Genomic DNA, 22492 nt, shown 5'->3' with positions numbered 1-22492 from the left:
CATAACTAAAGTTATTCAGAGTATCTCAGAGTGTGTAAAAATGCTTACAGTGTGTGCTTACTACTGTGCATGTATTTCAAAGAGTTTGTTGTGTGCAAAGTGCAACTGCTTCGTGTAACCCAGTCAAAGTACAGTTATTTCGAAAAAGTTTCTTGTGCCGGGTGTGCCTATTTGCAAAGTATTGTCATTACAGAGTGCTTCTTGTACTGTAAAGAGTTGCCTACAAAGGAACCACCATTTTGGGGACATTTCAGTGTGCTGTATGCAGTTATTCGCAAAGTGCAAGTACTTTGAAAAGATTTTGAGGTTAAGGCAACAAATGACTGATTTTATTCACATTGTGCAGTTACTTGGCATGTTACACTGATAAGAGGTGTTTTCTTACAAAAGACAACATTACAACTGTATTACAGTGCTCATGAATTACTCAGTCGCATCGTAAAATTCTTGAATGTTTCTTAAAGCGACGACTTTAAAAAGTGAGGGTGAATGACTGTAGCATTTCTGCCTTCATTGATAAAATTCCAAAATACATCAGATGATGATAAAGGACTTTAGCATTTTCACTTTTACTGATGAAATTCTGAAAGTATTGAAAAGCCTGAGCAGTTATTTCGCAAAGTCCAGTAAAAGTAGCAAAAAGCCCTAGAAGTTTATTTCACAAAGTCCAGTTATTCGAAAGTACTACGAGTTTGTTTATTCACATAATTCCGAAAAGTCCAACAAAAAGTATACGTTCAGAGTACAAACGCATTAAACAATTATTGGCATTAATTCTGGCGTATGTGCATGTGTGTATGTTTATGCTTATTTGCAACCCCCTTCGCTGGCATGTGTTAATATGACAGACGGATTTCGAAAACATATTGCAGAGAACTGGAGAATATTTGAGCAAGAGTACGATATTTTCATACAAGCAGCTTATGCAGATAGAGATGCACACATCAGGGCATTCATTCTGCTAAACTTAGCTGGGTCAGAGGCCATAGAAAGAGAGTGTTCATTTGTGTATACACCAGCAGTATATGAAGGAGAAGGTACAGACTGCCATATTGTTGTACAGGCTGAATCAAGAGAAGACCCCAAGTGTTTGAAGTGCAAGTTCAGAGAAATGTGTATTGCCCAGACGAATATGATATTAGTGAGGCATTTGTTTTACACAAGAGATCAGAAGCCAGGGGAGACATTTGCAGTTTACATAACTGACTTGAGAAACAGAGGTAAGACGTGTCAGTTTGATGATCTAAAAGATCAGCTGATAAAGGACAAGCTTGTATGTGGTATTACCAGTGCTGCTGTGAGAAAGATGTTACTTTGTGACAGTGATTTAACACTGAGCAAAGCAACAGAGATTTGTCAGATCCATGAGGTGACAGAAAAACATACAAGTATGCTTGTGAGTGACAAGAGCATAGTTTCAGTTGGTTCCAGAGTAAATGTAGATAGTATGCAACACGTGACAAGCAAGAACAGGCCTAAGCACTTGGCAGCTGCAGGATTTCCAAAGAAAGTGCACAATTTTCCAGGAAGTTCCAAGAAAGGTATAAGCTCTAATGCCAGCTCAGTGCAACACAGGCAAGTTTCAGCAAAACCGAAATCTAGCTTTATTGTCAACTATTGCATGTGTGGTGCGAATCATGTGTCTAAAAGAGAGAAGTGCTTAACATATGGTCAGCAGTGTCACAAGTGTAAAAAATGGAATCATTTCCAAAGGTTTTGCAGATCAAGTAAGCCTCACACAGTTGTAAGGAAAGGTCACACAAAAAAGCAAATTGATCAAGTAGAGCTGAAACAGTCAGGTTTCTATGTAGATGGTGTATCAGTGCTTGATGAAAGAGTTGATGCAGTGAACTTATTAACAAGAAGTGAAGTATTTTGTACTGTCTGGATTAATGGAAAATCCACTGAGCACAAAGCAGACACTGGCTGAAAGTGTAATGTTGTATCAGCAAACACATTTGCAAGAGTGAAAACTAACGAACAACTCAATTTGACCAGTAGTGCGAGACTTGTTGCTTATAGAGATGAAGAAATTTAGTCTGAAGGTTCAGTGATACTTCCCTGTTATTTGGCTGAGAACTGTTACAACTTACTATTCTACGAAGTCCAAAGACCAGTGCAATCTTTATTGGGTCTCAAGAATAGTTTAAGAATGTATCTACTTTCTTTTGCCATAGAAGTTCATCATGTAAGTGCAGTTCAGAGTTCCAGTTTTTCAGAAGCCATTTTCTCAGAGTATGCTGATGTTTTTGATGACAAGTTGGGCAAACTTCCAGTTGTGTATTCCATGAAGTTAGACCCAGCGATCACTCCAGTAGTCAGACCAGCAAGAAGAGTTCCAATAGCGATGCAAGATAAAGTTAAAGCTCAGATGGATAAAATGGTGCAGCAAGGTGTGATTTGTCCAGTCACAGAACCAACGGAATGGGAGTCCTCTATGGTATCCGCTGACAAAAAAAGGCTCAGACGAAATCAGTATATGCATTGACCCAAGAGATCTGAACAAAGCATTAAAAAGACCATATCATCCTATGCACACAGTTGAAGAAGTTGCAGCTCTAATACCCAATGCCACAATATTTTCTGTTTTGGATGAAAAGAGTTCATTTTGGCAAGGGATTCTGGATGGCAAATCCTCATTTCTAACTACTTTTGGTACTCTGTTAGACAGATACAGATTCCTAAGGATGCCATTTGGAATAAATTCTGCTAGTGAAGTTTTTTAGCATGCAATGGAGTAATTTTTTTCAGGTTATCCATGTGCCATAATAGTAGTTGATATATTGGTTGGAGGCAATCATGAAGCAGAGCATGACAGAAACCTAAAGAAAGTTCTAGACAGAAGCTTAATCCTCTGACATGCAAATTCAGACTTCCAGAATTTACATACATAGGTCATTTGTTTACGAGTACAGGCTTAAGACCTGACCTGACCAAGCAAGCAGCTACTCTAGAGATGTCAGTACCAGATAATGTACAAAGTGTGCAGCATTTTCTGGGCATGGTCAACTATTTAGGCAAATTTATACCAGACTTCAGTGAGTTGACAGCATCTTTAAGAGAGCTCACACACAAAAACGTTGCATGGTCATGGTTAGAACATCATCAGAAGGCATTTAAAGACCTTAAGCAAATAACTGCCATACACACACACACACACACCCCATGTTAAGATACTATGACGTGAACAAACCAGTTATTCTTTCTTCTGATGCTTTGAAGTTTGGTTTAGGTGCAGTTATACTTCAAGAGGGCAGACCAGTAGCCTATGCATCTAGAATACTAATGCAGACTGAGATGCAGTAGGCTCAAACTGAGAAAGAACTGTTGGCAATAGTATTTGCATGCTCCGGGTTTCATGATTATATTTATGGTTGAGCTATTCAGATTGAAACTGATCATCAACCTTTAGTTACTATTCTAAAGAAGCCTATGCATTCCACTCCAGCGAGATTACAAAGAATGATGCTCAAATTGCAAAAGTACAATTTCAAATTGGTCTACACTAAAGGTAAATTGCTTTATCTAGCTGATACCTTATCCAGATCTCCTAGACTTACAACAGAACATCTTGATGCAGAGACTTTTGACTTTGATGTGATGTCAGTGCATAATTTTTCCACCACTAGACTTGATGAGTTAAGAGATCATACACAGACTGATCCAGTTTCACAGAAGCTCAATCATTACATTAATGTAGGGTGGCCGTCAAGGCAGTCTAGTATATCACCTCAAGTGTAAGCGTATTTTCCTTACAGAGATGAATTGGTGATGGAAGATGGTATTATTTTCAAAGGTCCTAAAATTGTTGTTCCTGTTTCATTACAACAAGAATGCACCCAGATTTTACATTGTGGTCACCCAGGAACTACTTCTACTAAGAGAAGAGCATGAAAATGTGTATTTTGGCCTTCATTACTGAAAGACATTGATAGAATTATTTCTAATTGTTCAGTATGCAGTAGTACCAGATCACATTTGCAAAAAGAACCGCTTAAGCTAAGTCCAATTCCTAAACTACCTTGGTCTACTGTAGCAACTGATGTCTTTGAGTGGAACTATCAACACTACTTTGTTTTGGTAGACTCTTATTCAAATTGGTTTGAAATTGATCTACTACAAACTTAACCTCAACTGCTGATATTACTAAGTTGAAACATCATTTCTCAGTTCATGGTAGTCCACACAAATTTTTTTTCTGACAATGGTACTCAGTTTACTAGCCAGTTGTTTCAGAAATTTGTAAAAGAATGGGACTTTGTACATTTCACTAGTAGTCCTGAATATTCTCAATCCAATGGTCTAGCTGAATGAGCAGTACAGAGTGCAAAACAATTACTTGAAAGGTCAAAGCGTGGCAATACAGATATAGTCTTGAATTTACTTAATCTCAGAAAGATACCTTGTGATGATATTCTTGGCTCACCTGCTCAAAGGTTACTTTCCAGGCAAACTAGAACTTTGCTACCTATTTCTTCTAGTTTGTTGCAGCCTAAGTCAAAGCACTGAAATATGCAGCAACGTGGACTTGATTGTACATACCTATATGTTTAGTATGTATAATTCATGTCTATGGGTTACCTGTGATTTCTGCATGTAAACAGTCTCATAACAATTGCATGGTCTATTTCTCAAAGAGTGAGGATGTAGAGCAGAATGTAAAATGTGCGTGCTTGTATCTTTAAAAAGCATGCGAGGCTGTATGTGCACGTATATAACCCACACACATGCACAACCTGAGTGCCATTTTGAAAGATCAGCTAAAGAGTAAGCATGCATGATCATAGTCACTAATTGTACATAAGTTACTTAAGTTAGATTCAATAGTCAGCAGTAGTAATGTGTTTGTATGTAATAAAGCTGCTAAAACAGAACTCACGAAGATTCATTTATTCATGTCCCAACATGAAAGCGACAGTCAACAAAAGAAAATCTCCTAAATTAGGTACAGAGGAAAATGGGAGTACTTTTACTAACTGCTAGACGAACTCCAATAGTCATAGAAGATGGAAAAAGGTAGTAATAGTAGGTTTGTGCTAGTAAGTCGCTATGGGCAAGGGAGGAGGAGGACACTGGCATGTATTTATATTCCACTTGAAACTGCTATTATGGAGCTTAAGAACATTTTGGGAGAAATAAGCAGCTTTCAGCAGGGAATATAACTTATAAGTGGGGTCTGGAACCTGATTTGCAACAGTGAAGATGTATCTGAGAGACCTATAAAGGAAAATACAATAAAAGAGGGTAGAATTCTGAAGACATTTATGATAATATTTGGAAAGGAAGGCCAGAATTCAGTAGTAGGAACTCATAAATAATTTGCATATTATTCCCCAAGGTACAATAACTGGGCAAGACTAGACAGAAATTATATTTTCACAGGGAAAATGTGCATTTAATTGCAGGCTTTGGCACACATTCAGTAACTATTTCAGATCATGTGCGAATAACAAATGAGATAAAAATGCAGGGTAATGAAGTATAAATGAGACATTGGTGCTTCCCTACTTACATGTTAAAAAGAGAGAAGTTTAAGGAATGGGTAGTAGAAATTATCTGATAATTATTAAGGAAGCTAGAAATGTCTTCAGAAGTAGTGAGAGGGATAAAATGAAAGTGTAATTCAAAAATACAAAAGAAAAAGAAATATGGTTAAGAAGTACAAATAATTATTTAGAGGGGCTGACAAAGGTTAAAATATTGCAGAATAAGGGGATCTCACAGAAAAAAGAGGTGCAGTGCAGAGTGGTAAAGAGAAAATAATAGAGTATCTGGATAACATGCATGAGTTTAAAAAGACTGCTATTAAGCAACTGCTTTTTGATAATAACTCCAGAGCACAAAAACTTTTACCACAACAGAAAGTTGAAATGTTTGTTGCTAAACTTACAGAGCCCATGACAAGAAAAACAACCAGAGACTTTCTGTACATATTAGTGATATTTCGGAAATACAATGAAAATGTGTATAAAGCAGAAGAATGTGGAAATCAAGAAAAAGCACAAATGGAAATATTATAGAAGACTTAGGTATGCCAAGGTAAGAAGCAAATGAGGCTCAACAATTAACAGTTAAAATAGGAGGAGATGAGATAAAAACGGTGATGTGTAATCAGTCTGCAGGAAAGTCTCCAAGAATAGATGGTATTCCTGTGGAAGTTTGGAAGCTAGGAAGGAAGAAAGTGATAAAAATCTGGAAGTTTTTTTTAACAGTATTTTAAAAGAAGGGGAAGCTCAAACATCCTGGAAGAAAGCTGTTTTGGCTGTAATAGTTAAATCAGTAAAGACCTATCAGGCATAGCTTCGTAAAGGCCCATTTCAATTTTAAACCATAATTATAAAGTGTTTATGTCTGTAATAGCTAAAAGAATGGCAAAAGTGTTGCCATAATAGATAGATATGGATCGATGTGGTTTTCTGGAGAAGAGGCAAACTTTTGACTACATTAACAGAACAATCATAATCCAGAGAGTAGCAGAATGTAAGAAAATACCACTGTTGTTGTTCGATCTTGATATAGAGAAAACATTTGACAGGGTAAGCTGGGATTTCATGAGTAGGGCAATGAAAGCATTTGCATTCAGTGATACAATAATAAAGTTAATTAGAAGAATACATGAGGGATCAGAGGCAAAAAAGTGGAAGGGCTCCTCTCTGATTAGTTGTGTCTGAACAGAGGGAAGTAGGCAAAGGTGTCATCTTTCCCCTTTGTTGTTTGCATTATATTTAGATCCATTGGTAAAGAAAATAAGGACTCAGAAATTCAAGGATGTACTTGGCATGGTAATAAAGAAAAGTTGGCTTTATTTGCAGACGATATTAGTTTGTACTCGATACAACCAGAAAAGGACTTCTCAGTGTTGTGGAACATTTTGAGACAGTTTCAAGTCTTTTTGGGATATAAAATTAACAAAGGCAAAACAAAGTAAACTGTGTATCTACACATGAACTGGTTTGGTAATACCCATATTTAAGGTGGAACATGATAACATGAAGTATTAAGGAATATGGATTAAAAAGGATTCTGTTATGCAGCAAAGGATATGTAGGAAAATACTTAAAAAAGAATACAAAAAAATGAGAAACTAGAAGCTCTTGTTTATGGATATGCAGAGAAAGATACAAGCAGTGAAACTGTTTTTAGTCCCTTTAGTTATATATACAGGTTAGGCATATTTTTATCAACCATAGGAGAAGTTGTGGGCAGTAATTAATAAAGAGTTGAAGAGTTTTATCTAGGAAGGGAAGACAGCAGGTGTCAAATGTGATAGGTTGATTCTTCCAATAGAACAAGGTGGTTTAGGATTACCTAATGCGAAGGCATATTTTAGAACTACACAGGTAAAGCTCATATACATGACATGAGCAGAAAGTTATTGCTCAAAGTGGAAGGGGATGATGATGAAGCAAAGAGAAATTCAAGAAATGAGGAGGGAGTGGAATTTTGGATGCAGATCCTTAAGGAGAATAACAATAGCCATATAGAATATTATATTCAAAAATTAGCAGAAAATATTCTAACAACTAGGCAAAAAGAAGAATAGAGAAAGGAGATTATGCTGATAGGGATGACTGCAATTAGGGGTACAAAGAATAGGCAAGTGGGGTGGAATTTACTGGAAAAACTGGTAAAGGACGAAGGTATTAGAAGTGAATAACTAGAGAGGGAAAGGTAATACAGTGGGAAGAGGCCAAGAAGACGTTTGGACTGCAATCTAGAGACTGCCTTCCCTTTCAGGGATTGATACCAGAGTGTAGGCAAAGAGAAAGGAATATAGGAATCCTAACTGAAAGATCTGCTCTGGTAGAGTTTTTGCTTGAATCCAGAACAGAAGCTGCTGTTAAAAAATGGATTATTAATAGGTCAAATAAAATATTGTATGATAATTATAGGAATCAGTAAGGGGAGAATAGAAAAAATTTGGAAGAGAGACAGGATAAGCAATTCGCAAGGAAACAATGGGAGGACATATGTATGGCTCCCAAATATGCAACAAAATCTAGAAGAGTTAGGATTTTTCCTTGGAAGTGTTTGCATGGATATTTGTGTACCCCAACAGATGCCAAATAATTTTTTTCTCATGTAGATGGCAAATGTTGGAGGAGTGATAGGGAAAAAAGAGGTAACTGGAAACATATATTTTAGAAGTGTAATGAGTTGGAAGAAAATTCTCCTACGTATTACTTTGTCTGAAATATTGGATGAGCAAATCAGTGTAACTAAGAAATTGATTTGTTTGAGCTGGGATACTGGATCTAAATTGTCTAGACATAGAAAGCCCTTGTTTAGTTTAATTCTATTAGCTGCCAAAAAATAATCATTAGAAAATGGAACTGAAAGTGTAAACCAACTGTACTTGAAGTAGTGAATATTGTAAAAGAGATAAAAGAACTAGAAGTGGGATACTTGGAAAAGGGTAGGAGCAAATTACATAAGAAAAAAATGGAAGTTGTGTGAACAATACAAACACAGCAATGATTTGTAGGAGGACTGAGGTTTAAGGGAAGCAGGGACTGATCAATTTATGTAATGTTGGATTGATGATAATTGTATAAAAGAGTATCTGTAATGTATAATGTTTGTAACTGTGAACAGATTAACATGGTTTGTTTTCTTTTATTTAAATTTATGTTTGCCTATGTCTTAAGTGATAATTCAATAAATGTGTTAAAGAAGAGAATCTCCCCAATTGTGTAATGCATTCTTCCCGTACACTTCTAAAACAACAGCTAAGACAGGCCGTAATCCCAAGATTTCTGAATATGTCTGTGATATAGGGAAATATTGCCATCCCAGTTATCTGGAATTTTGAAAATAATTCTATGTCATTTGTGAATATTGATATGATTTATACAGAACTGTATGTTATATACTGAGCTTCAAAGATGTATCCACAGTGTATGCTGCTGGAACATAAAAGATTAACCTGCACAATTTAAGAATAGTTGAGGTTAAGTTACTTTATAGCTGAGCCATAAACAAGAGATGTCTCTGAGTTTCAGTGAAACAGGAGACACAATGTCTAAAGCTAGATGTTTGTATTGGCTTGGAGAGAAGTAATTACTAGGTTTAAAATGTAAAAGAGTTTTATTGTTTTATGACTTCCAGTTCAAAGCAAACATTGAATGAAAAGATATGTATTTTTCACACACAGATGTTAAATGTTGGACACTGGGGGTTTAGCTTGGGAACTTAAGCCTGGTCACAAAAAGTGATGTCATCCAAGCTAACCCAACATAAATATTTGATATTCATTTAAAAACTCCCTCAGAGAGAGACTGGGCATTTTGTATTTTGTCTTGGACCTAGCAAGAACATCTACTCATCATCACCATCTGCACTCACCTTACTAATAGTAAGTAACTAGGGTACAGTAATTTTCTTTTAGATATAGTTAGGAATACAGTAAAGATTAGTTTAGATGTTTTTCTGTATTTATTTGAGAATTGAGACAGTCCTGCAATGTTGTTTTAAAATATTTCCTGTGATTCTGAACTCTGAAGTTACTGTGTTGAGTGACTGAGTATTGTCTTGTTCTTTTATTATTTGTTATTAAATATATTTAAACCTTTTAATTGTGGTTGTTTTTTTAGAGTTATTTAAGCTCTTAGAGTACTTGCATATCTAGTTGGCGATTTGGATTATTAGTAACTTTACACAATAGGATTGGACACCCTTTGTTAAGGGCCTTAGAGTAGCTGATAAGGGTGGCTGGTGGCAGCTTGAACTACCTTATAGTCTGGGCAGAAGGAGGCATAGCTAGTAAACCTGTGCCAGCCTTTCCCAGGTGTATGTTTGTGTTTGTATATAAATCATATCTCAAAGTTTGTGTGTGTCAGCTACTTCGGCAGGGACATGAAGCATTGGTTGGACAGAGAGGGTGCTGGAGGTCTTAGCTTGGCCACTCGGCTGAGATCTCAACCCCATAGCTATGATAGGGGGGAGTCTTATTGGGGATCTGGAGAGAGAGGGAGAAACCAGCCCCAGACTGACTGTGGTCTCTGTGTGCTCTTAAGGGAAATTGTACTTTACTGTGTGGGTACTTGTCATCCTCCCATTATGTACATCCCCTACTGTTGCCAGTGGTGAGGATTGAGGCTCCTTGATTACTGGGCTAGTGCAGGGGCGTCACAATCTCCACCACATGTGGAACTTGCCTGCTATGTCCCATCCACAATTCCAGCTGTCATCCTTTTCCTTCCATCTCTAGTCTGTTTCTTTTATGTCAGTTGTCAGCTATGATATATCTGTTGGTTCTTTATAATACTGAGATGCTTAATTTTTTCCAAACCCACCATCTCTCTCTTCTTCCCTCCAATCATCCCATTCTAACACCCTCCTTACCCTGAATTTCTTGAAACAAATTACTTTTACCCCTTCCTCCCAGATCCCTGTATATCTTACTCATTGTACTGGTAAATCCTCCCTACAGTGATTCATGCATGCAGTCACCATCAGTGTCTTCCTCCTTACCTGTTGCATATCAGTGGAGCTTTTCTCATCTAAATGCTTAAACAGGCTGAGATACAGTAACTGAAAGCCCTTCAGTATGCCCAAATCTGTTTGAACTTTGAAAGAAATCTTCCCACACACTTAAGTCCTCCTCAAAATGTTCTGTTTCCAGACACAGTAGCTGTTCTCCTCACCATAACTGTGCCTAGCATCTTGTCTTACACAACACCAGATTCCCATTTTCTTTGGCCCATATAACCATCGTGTAATACTCTATTTCAAAACAGTTTCCAATTTAAGTAGGTTTACTGCAGCAGCAGCGATATCGGGCACACCCCAGCTCTCCTTCTGCCTTTGAGCCATTAGTCTCCTTCCCATAAAATGCTTCTCCCCCCCCCACCTCACAGATTTCTAATGAAAGAGCCTCAAGGATGGAATCTTTTGTCCGAGACCAGTGGATGTATGCCAAGCCCTATACAGTATGTGTGACAACAACATCATCTTAAGTACATCTACATATGTGGACACCACAACATACTGTGTACCCAGCTGTCAGGTAGTTAGCTTATATTGTCTCTTACTTCATCTCATTTTCAAAACTATGTCTTTCCAGTGGTTTACTGTCATGTGTTCGACACAGAGAAGGTTGAGTCTACCTGCTTGAATCTTGCATTGCGAATATTGTAATGCTGAAAAATAACATTGCTAACTATTCAACCTTGCTACTCTTCTGTACCTATAGTAACGCATGTTCCTGGGTCCAGAGCAGTAGGGAGTTTTGAGGTCCGGTGTTTATGTCAGGTATACAGGACTGACTTTCATGGAATATTTTTGAGCACTGGAGGACTCATCTACCTGTATGTCAATTACATGATAGTAAACCCTTTCCAGTTGGGCTAAACCTTCAGCCTTAAGTATTGTGCACTCACCTCCTTAAACACAAGAAGGATCAGACTTGGGTTCTCTCAAAACTCTAGCCAGGATTGTTTGCCAGACACCAGAAACAACTCAGCCCCACCCCCTTCAGTAAACTAGATTGTCTATCCCAAAATAGCAGAGTACAATTGTCTGAGAATAAATGTAAGCTCTTCATATTCTGGAAATCACCCTGTCTGTTGTTTTCCCTCAACACATTGTAAGTCTTTGCACCACTAATTTGATAACTAGTAAGAACAAGGATGCTTTTCTTCTCCCTTAACTGGTACTTACAGACCTGGATTTCACATTGTTCATCTCAACCCTCAAAGTAGGGTTTTTTTGTAAAGCCATAACCCTCCCAAAAATGATTCCACCATCCCTAATACCATCTTAGGCCAGTCCCCAGGAAGGCACAACTAACAGTATCTAAAGATTTTTTTTTATATCAGCTAGTTCTGCCCTGTATTGCTGCTTGGTTTAGCTTCCACAGCTTTTAGGATATCTGACAATAGTTGCCAGTGATCTTCCAATCTGCATCCATTTAAGAAGTTCAGCTGCTCTACATTCATTAGGAGAGGGATGAACATTTCGACTCTAGCTGCAAGAACTCTGGACCTTATCTTTACATCCAAACTGTTCCTAAGTACCACCACAAAATTATTCGCAATCTGGCATCCCATAAGTTTGTAAATATCAGCAGGGTAGACATCATTCCCTCAAAGTTTTCTTTTCTTCATGCTTTGGTTATTTTCTAACACAGCTCTCACTGTTATGTTCTTTCCCAGACTCTCTAACTAACTTGCCCAGAGCCTTTCCCAGTAGTGGTTACTTACCTAACTTGCCCTCTACACCTCATTAGTTATTGTATTGAGATAGTCACACAGGCTTGAAAATTTTGGCTTGCAATTATTAATAGAAGCTTCATATTAGACCCATGTACTATATCTTAAACACTGCACATTGGCCTTTGCCCTCCTATTTTTCAGTTTAAATGGCAGTACTTTCTTCTGCACATCCCCTAGTGACCATCAGTAAGCTCCGTCACATCCATTTTCATCTCTTACCCCAGTTTGGTCTGTATCATTCAGTCTGTCCTGTCAACAAACCTCCTTCTTCATTAAGCTATCAGTTCTGTCCGTTGATTTCACACACTCCTCTGCACCTTGTTCAGCACCTTCTGTTGTTCTTGAATCTCAAGTAAGCCCCTCATAGTCCTCTGTAGCTTGGCCAAATTTTGCTCTTATTTTTGAACCTCATGCTCCTCTTTTTTCATCTGTCTCTCTTGTTCCCTATGATATAGCTCCTTCCAAACATCTTTCCAACTGTCCCACCAGGTACACTCCTTACCCTCAGGTAATCCTTCATCTCAACCTGTACCTCCACCTCCTTCAACCTTTACACCTGCTGGGAGTCCTGCCACTCATAAAGATTTAATTCCTATTGCCTCATTTGTTATCACTTACCTATTGGAGTGCCACCAACGCATGAAATGACACACCAAACTCCTATATTAGCAAACTCTTCCATATACTTATCATCCTCATACAAATAATCAACCCAGATATCTTGCTTCAGCCTTAGTCTGTTTGTATGCCAGACTTCACTTAACCCCAGTATGTCTAATTTTTCTTTAAGACACCCACAACACTGCCAATGTTGTTGTTTCTTTCCAAAAAGTCTATTAACACCATCCTGCAAGGTCACATTTAAAGTCTCAGTCCCTTGCATCATCCCTGTTTGGCCCATAATAACAGTCAATGGCTACTACCTAACCCTCTGACTTATATTTAATCACCACTCACCTCACCTCCTCTTCCCAGACTTCTACTCTGCCAACCTTAAATAAAATTGTAGCACTTCTTTTTTGCGACCCTTCACATAGTTCATTGCAATGCTATCTCCTCTACTCTAGCTTTACAGTTTCAATCGTAGATAATTTAGTTTACCGACCAAAACCCCATTCAGTCATTCCCTACCATACCTACTAATAATGTTAATAACCTTCACCCTTTTGAAAGGATTGTTTAAGCCTTCTGCATTCCACAATCACTCCCTCAATATCCCCTCACCTTTCAGTCTCAAGAACACCTGAAAGATCTAGATGCACTCGGCCTTTCGTCATTCTCAGACAAGGTACCAAAGTGCACCACCACAGAACCACTGAAGCACAAGCCATTTATTATAGCCACAGCCATCAACCCTCAGCACCTAAAAGTTAGCGCACATAACTAAGTAACATTACAGAGCAGCCCTCTGCTCTGAGTGAGTCTAAGGAACAGAACCATTACCCAAGATCCACCCACCCCCCTTAACTACCTACTCCAGTTAACTTATAATTTTCCTGTCAGCTTATGGCAGAAGTGAGAACACCCAAACTAAATATCACTCTCCTAACATGGCATTCCATCAAAGACTAGTAAGCAAAACTGTAGGAATGTAAGCCTCTCACAAATTATAATACCTTTCTAAGTCTTACCATCCCCCACAACATATTTATCAAAACTATATGTGCAATTCCCCTTAAATATGTCACACATAGAAGCCTAGAGCCTGTCAGACCAAAAAGTTTAAACTTCTTGCAATTCCAAGTGATTCTACTAACCTCCCCACCCCCCCCCAAGTGTTATGTAGGCCTGGTCAGCTGAACCAACTCAAGATTATATAAAAGAGTCACATTACACTTGTGTAATATATTAGTGGTTTTCCTTACAAACGGTTATTCAGGCAATGGCTATAAACCTAATGAGTTGAGTTGAGGCATGAAATGGATCAGCAAGAAGAACCTTGACCCCTCACACTCCAAACTAACAGTACCAACTTGTCCAAACGGCTATTTCTGAAACATAGAACATTCTATACACTAACTGAACAATATAAAGAATATCATATGTTAAAAAATTACATCATCTAACAAATAGCTCTTCACTGCTATAGGGTTACTTGCAATATTGCATTAGCTTAATTATGATGATCCAAACCTGCTAATTCACAGGATAATACCCTTTCACCTAGCCTGGATGAACTGAAACAGCTGAGCCTGAAAGAGAACTTAAGCTGAGCAATCCCACTGTAAAAATAACAACACAAATCCTAGCAATCTTCAAAGCAACCAGTAATCCTGTGAGGTAGAAGCAAGTATTTTTTCTAACACACATTGGCGTTTCAATTAATACTTAAGGAAAACTGAAACCTGCAAACAGTTTCAGTGAAACATTCTTGGATCATTAAAAAAGTAGTAACAGAAGTTAAAACATATGCTGCCCTTGTAGGTAAATCATCTATGTAACACAACATCCATCCATCTACAACCCAGTTTTTCCCATTTTAGCACATGGGGTTGGGGTATCTATGTACCACATCAAGCAAATAAAAAATAAGAAGTACATAGTGATAAAAATAAATATCATGAAAAAATCCTGGAGTCCTGCATTTTGGCTTACCTTTTCTCATTGTTTTGCTGATCTTTGGGGGGGTGTAGCTTTTGGATTTTGCAACTGAAAGTCCATAGTAACCTTCTTACCCTTGCACAGTTGTTCAAACAGTCAAGTGCAAATTTTCCTGTTATATAGTCAGGTTAAGCTAATATTGGACTAACTCTTCTACTAAAACTGTGTCCTAGAGCAACAAAATCAATTATTTTTTATCTACTGGTACAGATGCCTTTTAAACTTTGTTGTCCCATTTACTTACCTCTCTCAGCAGTTTTGTGACTGTTTAAGTTCAGTCACTGACTGTTTTTCCTCTGTCACTTTGCCAAGTATTCAGCCCACTTTGTTCACCCTCATTAACACTCAGACTCACTAAAAAACAATTGACATAATTACTCCCAGTAGTAACACCCATTATAGTTTACCTCCCAGGATTCTCTCTCAAACTGTCCTACTCCTTGCCCCATAACTATCACATTACATCTCCACAACAAACCCAGTAATTTCCTACCATTTTCTAATCCTAATTTACAGCAAAGATAAAACCCAAGTTAAATATTATGCCTCTAACTCAGATTATTTTACTATTCCTCCTAACTCTACTAGCCTTCATCACCAATTATCAAATCCACCTCCTTAAAATTCACAGGACTTCAACCAATTTCACAAAGGATATCAACATTTACCAAGACTGTCTTTCTCCATAGCACCCTGTTTCTACAAGCAAATCACATTTGATTTATCTATAAATATTTTAAAACTAAGTATATAAATTCATAATCAAATACCAAACCAAAACAAAAATATTATTGGCCACACACTTCCCTCTGTAAAATATCAATTCAGAAAATTAGTGGAGATATTCACCCCAACTCAGGTCCCACTATTCATGAAAACACCACTCCCAACCCCAAAATAAATCAGTCACCTTATACCTCTCAACAAAAAACAGAACCCAAATTCTCATTACTAAATATGAATCTAAGAAGTATGTGCAATATATTCCATGGCATGCATGCCTACCTACCTTGCTACATATATTCCTATTGTAGTCATAGCTACCGAAACCTGATTAAAAAAAGAAATAAAAGATAATGAGATCAACCCCCAGGATATAATGCACTCAGGTGTGACAGACAAAACAAGCATGCAGATGGTGTAGCAAACATCTATAAAATTTCCTAAACATCACCTTACTCCCACAGGAAATACCTAAACTTAACAATGCTGAACTTCTAATAACACTCCTAAAAATCAACAATAAGAAAACAAATGTTTAACAGCAATTTGTATACTTCCAGGAAATAACATTGATACTACTGAAAGCATTCTGTATTGAATATCCCAACAAATTAACCATGAAACTATAATAACTGGAGACTTAAATATAGACTGGCAACTCATAAATTCCACTTCCCCCACTGAATCCATAAACTTGGACGACTTGAAACAATTAATAGCCGCACCCACTAGAATCAATAAAACTTCAGGGAGATGCTAAACATTAGACTGGATCCTTACAAACAAACCAGACAAACTGACAAAGTAGGCTGTCTCTCAGATAGCATAAGTAACCACATACCAACATATGCCATTAGAACTCATCATAATCTAGATAAACATATTATCTTTAATCAAATATGAAATACAACCAACTTCAGCCAAAATATTTTCAATGAAACACTAAAACAATTTAACTGGAATGTAATTAGAACAATATCACTAGATACAAAGAAGTTGGTTTTGTGCACTAGAACACCATAGCATCCTATGGGAGGTGTATTCACCATTCTCGCTGAACCTACACTACAGTATAAGACTGCATCCCACTGTACCAGCGCTCTGTTACAGACCCTCAGTATTCACTACGACCCCAAGATCTGCAAAATGACTCTCTATTGCTGTACATCTTGCTGAACCTACACTGCAGTGTAAGACTGCATCCCACTGTACCTGCGCTCTATTGCAGACACCCATTTAAAACCCTCAGTATTCACTACAGCCCCAAATGTGCAAAAGGACTCTCTATTACTGTACAGTACGTTATTCCCTGGGCTTGACTGGGATTCTGCTATTATTATTTAATTGGAAAACTGTAGAGTGTTTAAGGTGAGTGGCATGCACACCAGCCAGAATGATATTAGGGTCCCCTCCCCATTTTACTCTCATCTTGTGATAGGATCCTGGGCCATTTTGAGCCTTTTAATTGGTCAGTATAGAGATGTAGGAACCTGCTGTCAGACTGCAGTATAACTACTAGGCATCTGTTTTCTTTACAATTAATTTAGCCCTGATAGTGTCCTACACATTTGTAATGTGTTGTACTCACATAAGTGTAGGTGCATTAAGTGCTTGAATGTGGTAAAAGAAAGCCACTTACTGTATTCCTTATATCCCTAGTAGCCAGACCGAGAAACACAATAGGGGAACTGTTTTTACCTTTTGTGTTGTAGCATACCCTTAGTACATTACTGGATAAGACACCTCTTTACTTCACCTTAGTCAGAAAAATCATATAGCTATGTGTGCTGCTCTTAGTTGGTTACTGATCTGGGGAGATTCACTTTCTCTGATACTTTCTGAAGTGCTTGCTTCGGTGGCCTGGTTTCTGCCCACTTCATTTGGACTCACTCCGCTCCCCTACCCTACCCCCAAATACTACCCAGCTCCAGTGCGTCTAACCTTATACTCTGCCTAACCACTCCCACCTACTTCCTGTACTGCTCAGCACACCAAACCAATTTGCAACACACCAGTATATAATTAACTGTTAATATCCCCTCATCTATGCATAACATAAACCACTCCCTAATTATTATACAGTAGTATATACTTAACCAGTTTCTTAAATAACCTTACATACAACTTATCATACCTAAATCTTATCTAATCTCACTCCCTTCCACACCCACAATGCCTTCCCACTGCTTCAAACACTTAAACATTATTTCACTACACACTGCCTCCCTCACTCTCCTGATTCTAACCTATTACCTAACCTCATACCACATCCACATACCACACTGCATCACATCTTGTACTACTATACTCCATCATTCTCTACAGACACTACCCCCTAATTTCGAAATAGCTCCAAACATCGACAACACCACACATGTTGCATACTTTCAGCTTAAATATATTCATATTTTAACAAAATCTCATACTTCCCACAAGCTTTATAAACTCTCATCTAAACTCTCCACTCTACTACTACTAAAACTTTCAAAACTTTAAATCTCTGCGGTGACTTTCACCCAAACCCAGGTCCTAAAACTAACTTACAACAACTCACCAATCTCCCCCTCTCTCCAACCCCACAAACCCATAAACACATCTCCTAAAGTTTTGACCTCCTAATAATTAACATGAAGCTAAGCAGCATCCTAAATAAGATACATGAACTCCACACCAGTATATCCTTATATTCCCCTGACACTGCTATCCTAACAGAAATCTGTGTGAAACTGGATATAAATAACATTATTCTACCACCAGGTTACAGCAGTCATAAACTGGATAGAACAAACAAACGTGGAGGGGGAGTACCCATAATATGCAAAACTAATTTCAAACTTGTACACTTAGAACCAAACAACCCACCTTTCAAGAATGTGGAAATATTATTTACTAAACTTGAAATAAATCCCAACAAATACCTCACCATTGTAGGTATGTATATTCCTCCAGGTAATAACCTTCCAGTAATTGAAGAAATTCTCTACACAAACTTATCTTTCCCACAAGAAACTATTATAATGGGTGACTTCAATGTCGATTGGAATACTTGCAACTCTAATAACCCCATTAATTTTATCAGCCTGCGTGGCTTTAGCCAGGATATACAGTCCTCAACTAGAGTAGACAAAGCCACTAAAAACAATCTGTTCTGGATTGGATCCTAACCAATAAAATATCTCACACCTTCCAAACAGGCTGTTTACCTGACAGCATCAGTGATCACCTCCCAACATACCTACTCAGACAATGCCTTCATTCTCCCAGAAACACCACCTTTAGGGTAATATGAAACAAAAAAGATTTTAACTCCCCCAAGCTTTTAACTCCCTCTTAAGCACAAGCACCTGCAATTGGTCCCCACTCAAAACACCACCCATAGATACAGCAGTGAGAACTTTAACATGACTTTCCTCAATATACTAAATAAGTTTGCACCACTCAGAACTATAAGAATTAAATCAATGTTCCATGGCTATCAAAAGAAACCTACACTGTTCTTAAATAAAGGGATAAAAGCTTGGGCACAATGGCACTCCAACAAAACCATAACTAATCTTAACCATTACTGTAATCTTAGAAACATAGCTAAAACCCAGGTAAAATTAGACAAGAAAAACGTCTTTACTGATATGCAATTAAAACACCACAACAGCCCTCAAAAATTCTAGGTTGATATAAAACAGCTACTTCAACCAGGCCAACAATCAACACCAACCCCATCAGTCACCAGTAATTAAGACAGCATAGCCACACAATTTAATACTTTCTTTGCTAACTCTATACTTACATTGTTTAAGAACTTCACAATATCTCCTCTGTCTACCCCAAAACCATCCACAGAAACAAACACCTTCCATTTCAACCCTATCCATGTTAGCACCATAAAAACTACTTAATAAACTTAAACCTACCTCACTTGCAGATGATAATCTACCTTCTGACTTCCTTAAATTAGCAGCAAAAGCCATCTCCTATCCCGTCTCTATCCTGAGGAATCACTCCATCTCAGAAACTACATTCCACTCCTCTGGAAAACTTCATACATCACCCCACTGCATAAAAGAGAGAACTCTACTGAGCTCTCTAATTATAGACCCACAGCAATCTTATCACCCATAGCAAAAATTCTGTAAAAATACATTCATAGCCAGCTCTTGAACTATCTACTCTCCAACAACCTCCTGTCTGATACACATCATTTTTGTCCCAACCATAGCACCAAACCGCTCTTCTAAACTTCACTAACACTCTCAACCAATACAGAAATGAAGGCAAAATAGTCTCCTCCACCTTGTTAGACATTTCTAAAGCATTCAACACTGTCAGCCACTAGAAATTCCTCTCCTTTCCTTATCTCTAGCTTGTTTCAAAATTATCTCTCTAATCGCAAACAAGCTGTCAAATGGCAGCAAGATCTCTCTTCTCTGTTACATGTCTCCATGGGAGTCCCTCAGGGCTCAATCTTATGTCCCCTTCTTTTCAGTATTTTTACTAACAAGCTCTACACTGCTACCCAACTTGCCACCATAGTTCAATACGCAGATGACTCTACACTCATCTGCACTGCAGCCTACAACAACTTGAAGTAATAGCACAGCAGGCATTCTCAGCTGTTGAAACCTGACTGTCTAACTCACAACTGATCCTTAATCCAGACAAAGCTAAGCTTATGCTATTCCATCTCTGTAAATCCCCTGAGTCCCCATCTTCATTTTGTATATATTCATCAGACAATACTACTATATCAGCAGTTTCCCATACTAAATTGCTAGGCATAATTGACAACAACAAGAAATTTGACAAACACTTATTACAAGCCATCACAAAACACATGTAAAACTAAGCTCTCTTTACAGAATCAAACAGTACCCTACCCATTCTACCAGGCAAGAAATTGCCAGAACCCAGATACTGTCTACGTTACTTTATGCCTCCCCTATATTCACCAACTTAAAGAAAACAGAACTAACAAAACTTGACACATGCTATAATTATCCAAAAAATATAGAAAGGATAAAAATCTTAAGCAATTGCTGTGTTATAAAGATTTTAAGTGTAATAGACAAAAACAAAACATAGATAGCAAGAGGCAGACTATTCCCCACTATAACTGTAGCTTTTGTAAGTATATAAATACTGATGTAGAATGTATCTACCCAGATTCTAAAAGAACTTTGTTTTCCAAACGTTTGCTACTTGTCACACTGAAAGTGTGGTTTATCTTGCCAACTGAGAGAAATGTTCAGGCTTCTATATAGGCAAAATGAATAATCAGTTAAAAGATAGGATAGCATCACATAAGTCAGAGATAAGTAGAAAACTAGATGCAAATGCTTTACATAAGCATATTCAATGTTATGGAAATGAACATTTCTTCAAGTTTAGAGAGCTACAAAATATAAATTTGAATCACACTGGTGGGGATATTGTTACTGTTACAGAAGCAGTGGAATATAGATGGATAAATTATGTTAGGGCAGACACTCCACCTGGCTTAAATACGATAAATAGTATTAAGCATATACTTAAGTTAAAACATTCTCCTCAGGATTCAATAAACTGTTTTCTCCGTGTAGCAGCTCCTGCACGGAATATGGCCGCCGAGCGATCCAGTAAACAAGGCTAGGAGCGTGCACAAGGCTGCCAGCACTATTCTTGCATGGACACCACTGAATAATGCTAATTACCTCATTTGCTGGTGAAAACCATAAGTGATTCAGTAAGCAGGCAGGCATCCGTGCAAGAACACTGTCCGGTGCAGAAATGTATTCAACTACATTTCTGCAAAAATCAAAACGGAGGCATGACAGCTGAAATTAAAGCATGTATTATAATCCTTAGGCATGCCAATGGCCAAATATATGGTCATTGACATGAAAAAGTGTGGCAAAATTATAAAAATCAAAGTTTACTTTTTTTTGGCTGATTTCTGCCATTTAAGCATAGGGCAGTGCCGCGCAAATAGGATCATGCCGAAAATAAAACAAAAATGTGAAAAGGAAATTTTAAGTGAAATCTGCATTTTGCCATTATAGTCTATGGCATGCAGAATCAAAACAATAACAGGTAACACTGGTTGCTAAGAAGGAAGGCTGTGGTGTAGCGGTGTAACCAGGGACTAAGGCTGTGGGGTATGCAAATGAGCAAATTTTTCTGAATCACTAAAGGGGAGACCATTCTCTGGCTGCAGCTAACCATGTAGGAGCTATAAGGCAGTGGTGTAAGCAGGAGAAGTAGCTGACTTGAAAAGGGTGTGTGTCATGCTTGGTGTAAGCACATTGCAGCCCCACGGCACCCATTTGAGCTTAGCTAAGTACAGCTAAGCAAGGGGGTGTGTCTGAGGCTGTATTGACTTATTCCATGAAATGAAGAGCGTGTTCATGTCCAGGGGGGGGCCATTTCTACTGCAAAGTGTTTACTTTAGCTAAACGGGTTTGCATGGTGCACACCGGGTCTAAAAAAAAAAAAACAGAAATAGCAGAAATGTTTACATTTGGGCACCGGGTTAACACAGCGTGCCTCGGGACTTAAAAGGGGTGGAAATGGGAAGGGAAGAAAAGAAAAAAGGGAAATAGCAGAATAAAAGCAATCAAGTACAAATAACATAGCTGGCAGGTGAAAATGCATCATAGTCAGCCAATCTCTGCAGCACAACAGTATAAACTATGCAAACATTTGTCAGTCTGTTTTTTCCCACAAACTCTGCACCATTGGTGTACACATGCAGGGGAATTTTAACCAAAAAATGTTAGGGATTGCCATTGCTTTAATACATCAGTATGTGCTAGAGGCTGAGGGTGATGAGGAGGATAATGTGGACAACCGCCCCAGACTGAGGAGGAGGAGAAGAGTGTTCAGACTCAGGGTAGCCTACCAGGGGCTACATGATCTGGAGATAGAAGAGCATTACAGGGTGGAGAGAGACATACTTCAGCAAATCATCAAGCTGTGCC

At 38.0% G+C, this 22492-nt stretch overlaps 1 protein-coding gene across 9 annotated transcripts in view; it reads left to right on the top strand.

The window, feature by feature from the left end:
• Nucleotides 1-22492, top strand: part of SULF2 (sulfatase 2) — a 1739722-nt gene that overhangs the window by 1153862 nt on the left and 563368 nt on the right. The gene's annotated exons all lie outside the window — the stretch shown is intronic.

The sequence above is a fragment of the Protopterus annectens genome, chromosome 12.part0, assembly GCF_019279795.1.
Source record: "Protopterus annectens isolate FY-2018-M chromosome 12.part0, PAN1.0, whole genome shotgun sequence".
Classification (NCBI taxonomy): Eukaryota; Metazoa; Chordata; order Ceratodontiformes; family Protopteridae; genus Protopterus; species Protopterus annectens.
This window is presented reverse-complemented; position numbering and strand designations above follow the sequence as displayed.